Here is a 6179-nt window from a genome sequence, read left to right on the forward strand (position 1 = left end):
GCTCCATAAGACTGAGTTAAGCATCCCAATGACCCTTCGTCCGCTACTAATTCTTTTATTGATTTCTGACTCTGATTTTCCCTCGATTTCTAAAATGGATAACAGAAAGTGTTTATCTTTTTGATTTTCTTTCCTTAAATGTATAGCTCATCTGAATCATTAGTCAAGTATTCTTTTTTTTGGTAATTAATCTTCAAACCCCAAATTTTGTATGCTACTGCTAGTTGATTGCACATGTAGTTAGCATCCTCCCCATCTTGTGCTACGACTACTTGATGATCAGCAAACAATAAATGATGTAGGTAAACTCCATCTCTTATTTCTAATCCCATACTATTACATTTACGAGACCATGTTCTAAGGCTAATACCTATATAGATTTTAAATAATGATGGTGACATGGGACAGCCCTGTAAAAGGCCTTTGCTTGTTCTAAATTTCTGTGAAATCATCACAATTTAATAATACCACGCGATTCTGAAACTTGTAGCTCAGAAACTATCCGAAATAAAATTCTCAAATAAAATTCAAATCTAACATAATATTGCAGAAAAAAATGGTTCAAATGGCTCTGAGCACTATGGGACTTAACATCTGAGGTCATCAGTACCCTAGACTTACATCTACTTAAACCTAACTAGCCTAAGGACATCACACATATCCATGCCCAAGGCAGGATTCGACCTTCGACCGTAGCAACAGTGCGGTTACTGACTGAAGCGCATAGAACCGCTCGGCCACAGCGGCCGGCATAATATTGCAGAGTCTGTGATGGTACTAATGTGGTACTTTTAGGTCTTGAATTCAATATAATTTTTACAATATTTAAAAAAAAACACAATTTAATATGGAATAAAAATTATGTCATTGTGTTCAGCATTTGACTTCAAAAAGAACTTAAGACAATTTTTATAGTGCAGAGACTTTGAAAGAAAAAGTAAACAGATACAGCCGCAACGCCGTTCGACCATCACATGGCGTTGTCGATCGCCTGCTGTTTGCACTGAGGTATCAAAACTCATTGGATTCCTCCTCACATCCTGTAGGGCTTCATTTCTCCCGGCTTATCGTTACTTTGAAATTGACCAGCAGTCTAAATTCAGAAAAGTTCTTGGGGCAACGGCCTTGCCGCAGTGGCTACACCGGTTCCCGTGAGATCACCGAAGTGAAGCGCTGTCGGGCGTGGTCGGCACTGGGATGGGTGACCATCCAGGCCGCCATGCGCTGTTGCCATTTTTACGGGTGGACTCAGCCTCGCGATGCCAATTGGGGAGCTACTCGACCGAATAGTAGCGGCTTCCATCAAGAATACCATCATAACGACCGGGAGAGCGGTGTGCTGACCCCACGCCCCTCCTATCTGCATCCTCCACTCAGGATGACACGGCGGTCGGATGGTCCCGGTAGGCCACTCGTGGCCTGAAGACGGAGTGCTTTGCTTTTTAAATACCTTGGATTACGTTTCAACAGTAAAAATATAATATCAATGGATATAAACGAAAGAATAGCCTCAGAGTCTAGAAGTCAATACTCACTAAGCAACCCACTCAAAAGTAAAGCTTGGTCAATCACCACAAAGATGAAGATATACAACACTATCATTTGCCCTGTAGTACTGTACGGTTCAGAAAGCTGGACGCTTACAATGAATGAAAGAGAATATCTGAATGTTTTCGAAAGGAAGGTAATGAGAAAAATCTGGGGACCTGTGTTGGAGAATGACGTATGGGGAATTCGAAAGAACAATGAAATTTATCAGCCTAGGAAGCAACCCACTATCATCCACAAATTAAAAAGCAGGAGACTGCAATGGGCTGGACATGTGACCAGAATAGAAAACAGCAGAATCACCAAAAAAGCATTTGAAGGAGCTCTCCAGGCAACAAGACCATTGGGCCGACCTCGTACAAGGTGGAAAGATGACATAGAGAAGAACATCGCAACATTAGGAACTTCCGCATGCGAGAGATAGAAGGCGGTGAAAGCAGATGGTTGATGGAGCCTATGATCGCTGAGCAGAAGAAGAAGAAGAAGAAAAAGTATTGTAGGCACCCGACGTGGCATGGGCTCAAAATTCGTTGGAAGTCCCATCCTGAAATATGGAGCCATGCTGTCTCTATAGGCATCCGTAACTGCGAAAGTGTTGCTGGTGTAGGATCTTGTGCACGAACTGCCCTCTCGATCATGTCCCATAAACGTTCGATGGAATTCATGTCGGACGATCTGGGTGGCCAAATTACTCACTCGATTGTCCAGGATGTTCTTTAAACCAGTCGCGAACAGTTGTGGTCTGGTAACATGGCGTATTGTTATTTATAAAAACTCCATTGTTGTTTTCGAACGGTGAGTCCACGAATGGATGCAGATGGTCTCCAATTTGCCGAACATAATGATTTCCAGTCAGCCACCCAGTCCATTCCATGTAAATACATGTCACACCATTATGGAGCCAGCAGGATCTTGCACAGTGCCTTGTTGACAACGTGGGTCCATAGCTTCGTGGGGTCTGCGACACACTGGAACCCTACCATCAGGTCGTACCAACTCAGATCTGAACTCACCTGACGAGGCCATGGTTTTCCGATATGGCCACGAGCCCAGGAGAGGCGCTGCAGGCGACGTCTGCTGTCAGCAAATGCACCTGCGTCCGTCGTCTGCTGCCACAGTCCATTAACGCCAAGTTTCGCCCTACTGTCCAAACGGATACGTTCGTAATTCGTCCCGCATTGATGTCTGCGGTTATTTCACGCACTCTTGCTTGTCTGTTAGCATTGACACCTGTGAGAAAACGCCGCTGCTCTCGGTCGTTAAGTGAAGGCTGTCGTCAGCTGCATTGTCCGTGGTGAGAGACAGTACCTGAAATGTGGTATTGTCGGCGCACTCTTGACACTGTGGATCTCGAAATACTGATTCACTAATTATTTCCGAGATAAAATGTCATATGCGTCTAGCTGCAGCTATCATTTCTCGTTCAAAGTCTGTTACCTGGCGTCGTGTGGTCATAATCACTTGGGAAACCTTTTGATACGAATCAGTTGAGTGCAAATGACAGCTCCGCCAACGCATCGCCCTTTTATATCTTGTGTACGTGGTACTATAGGCATCTGCATATACGCATATCGTTATTCCATGGCTTCCTCAGTATGCGTTTCATGGCAGCCCACCGCAACCTAAGTACAGCGATAGCTTAACCATTATTATTTTTTTTATTTTTTGCCACGTTTCACACCAGGGGCTCCATAAAACTTAAAACTGAAATCAATGTGTAACAAAAGGACGTTCAAGCGCATGTAAGTTCAACTTTTGTGAAAATTGTGTTTATAATCCATCCATATAGATTTTTAATCATTTAGCAGAAATGTTCACATTACAGATTTTTAAAAAAATAAAAAAAAAAAACAGAAACCTATTGATGATGGCACAGAGGCGCTGAAACACGTTTGGGAACTTGGAAGAAACGGCGTTTTGCATAACTAGCGGACCTTACATCCAACAATATTGTTCTCGTATTGTTATATACCTTCAACAACAACTGACATTTGCCATCAAAGTGAGTCACGCGGCCGGCCGGGGTGACCGAGCGGTTCTAGGAGCTACGGTCTGGAACCGCGCGACCGTTACGGTTTGAATCCTGCCTCGGGCATGGATGTGTGTGACGTCCTTAGGTTAGTTAGGTTTAAGTAGTTCTAAGTTCTAGGGGACTGATGACCTCAGCAGTTAAGTCCCATAGTGCTCAGAGCCATTTGAACCATTTTCAGCCACACGTCACTGAAGTCCGATATAACATTCTTAAGTTACACGACAGACAAATTATTGCGTTCGAAAATTAACGCATACCCAGAATTTTAGCTCCAAAACTAGTAAACATTCAATTGTATAACTTCATGATTGTTGATTTATTTTCCAGTAATTTTCATATGTAAAAATTATTAATGATTTTAAAGCGTGCGACGTCAATTTCCTCTTTTTCATCTAGTTTGAAATGGAATAGCCCATGTTATGAAGTGGCTAAAATGGTCACCCATTCATACAGTCACGCTTGCAGGTTGGCTGTCTAAATTCTTCAGCGGCAACAAAAATTTGTCTTTGAACATTTCACATGCTTACTGAAGGAATCTAAAAATGTAAAATGCTAGCATAATGTACTCATTAGGAGGTGTAATCAATTTAAAATTTTGTCGTACTCTGCTCATTAAAAGGCTTCCTCAGTATGTGTTTTATGGCAGCCCACCGCAACCTAAGTACAGCGACAGCTTAACCTTTATTATTTTTTTTTAAATTTTTTTTTATTTTTTGCCACGTTTCACACCAGGTGCTCCATAAAACTTAAAACTGAAATCGATGTGTAACAAAAGGACGTTCAAGCGTATGTAAGTTCAACATTTGTGACAATTGTGTTTATAATCCATCCATATAGATTTTCAATCATTTGGCAGAAATGTTCACATTACGTTAGTGGTCTAGCCCAATAAGACAGGTATAAATGTCAGGACTGTGTGTCTTGACGAAGCGTAATTCGCTGCCTCCAAATTGCCCAGACTGCATTCGTCCACTGTATGAGAATAAAAGTATTTGGCGACGTCCAACAAAGTTTACAAACGATTTCAAAACTTTTCTAAACTTTTTCTCGGTGACACCACAGCAAGATAATGAATGGGAAGCAGTTCATCACTTACTAAATTTTTGCTGTTCCTGCTGTAAAACATCAGCATCAGAAATCACGTTTTGATTCATTACAGTTTTACTACTATCAATGAATTTACCTGCAAAATTATATCACTGCACGATGTTTGTTTCGGGATGGGGTCCAAGAGAAATACGGGCCCCACAACGAACTGGTGACGTCACAGTAGACGTCTCACCCGCTATAAATTGCGAACGCTCGGCCCTGGGCAGGGCTTACGAGGAATCAGTATGTCAACGAAAACGTACCCACTAAAGGTCTTAGCTTCCTCGTGTGTTATCGAGATCTTGTATATATTTAAGTGCGCAGTTACGAGTTATGGAAGTCTGAAATGGTAACTCGTCCCCAGCCAGAGGCGGCTGCTGGCACAACGCACGATCCTCTCGTCCCTGTTTCGGAAGACATGACGTCATAAACACTGAGATAAACGATAAACTAGCTTTTCTCAAAACGGAGCGCAAAGTTCCCAGGCTCTTCTCCCCCTGTTAAGTTCTGACTGTTTCATTAGTCGTCTTTCTCTTCCGTCATGGTCCCGTATCGCTGCAGTGTCGGTATGGTTAATAACGAGGTGGCATGAAGCCATCCGGATGCTTTTCTTGTTTCCACCCCGTTACCCGCCAGGACGGAAAATGGGTACCCCAGCTGTCTGCATGTAAAGTTAGTTACGTGAAAAAGAGAGGGAAAAGTTTCTGTTACTATAGGTTAAGCCGGCCGTTGTGGCCAAGCGGTTCTAGGCGCTTGTGCTGCACTATTTACAATTCACTTTCTTAACTGTTTTTCATTCTACACTGCCAGAGTGTTTATGTCTATTCGTTAGTTTTCGTTCACGTTGTGAGTGTTGCCAACCTATGAAACGATTTTGAGTGTGTGTGTGTGTGTGTGTGTGTGTGTGTGTGTGTGTGTGTGTGCGTGTGTGTGTGTGTGTGAGAGAGAGAGAGAGAGAGAGAGATTTAGTGAAACTGTCTTGTATGTAGGCTGAGACGTGAGAGGATTGTTTTATTTTTTATTTTTATGTATTTATTTATTTATTTTTGCAATTCTGTGTCCCAAACTATACGGCTCGTTAACAGATAGTTCCCTACGTAAAGACTGGAAAGTTGCTGAAGTCACACCAATACCCAAAAAGGGAAATAGGCGTAATATGCTGACTTACAGGCCCCTATCACTAACGTTGATTTGCAGTAGGGTTTTGGGACATACACTGTGTCCGAACATTATGAATTACCTTGAAGAAAATGGTTTATTGACACGTAGCACTGATTCCATATTTTTAGATTTACAGAAGGCTTTCGACACCGTTCCTCGCAAGCGTCTTCTAACCAAACTGCGTGCCTATGGAATATCGCCTCAGTTATGCGACTGGATTCGTGATATCCCGCCAGAAAGGTCACAGTTCGTAGTAACAGAAAGAAAGTCATCGAGTAAAACAGAAGTTATATACAGCGTTCCCCAAGGAAATGTTATAGGCCCTCTTTCTTCCTGATCTATATTAACG

At 42.5% G+C, this 6179-nt stretch overlaps 1 pseudogene; it reads left to right on the forward strand.

Moving 5' to 3' along the window:
- The first annotated feature begins 1115 nt into the window (after positions 1-1115).
- On the forward strand, positions 1116-1233 carry LOC124551418 (annotated as a pseudogene).
- The last annotated feature ends 4946 nt before the right edge of the window (positions 1234-6179 follow it).

The sequence above is a fragment of the Schistocerca americana genome, chromosome 9, assembly GCF_021461395.2.
Source record: "Schistocerca americana isolate TAMUIC-IGC-003095 chromosome 9, iqSchAmer2.1, whole genome shotgun sequence".
NCBI classification, from domain to species: Eukaryota; Metazoa; Arthropoda; class Insecta; order Orthoptera; family Acrididae; genus Schistocerca; species Schistocerca americana.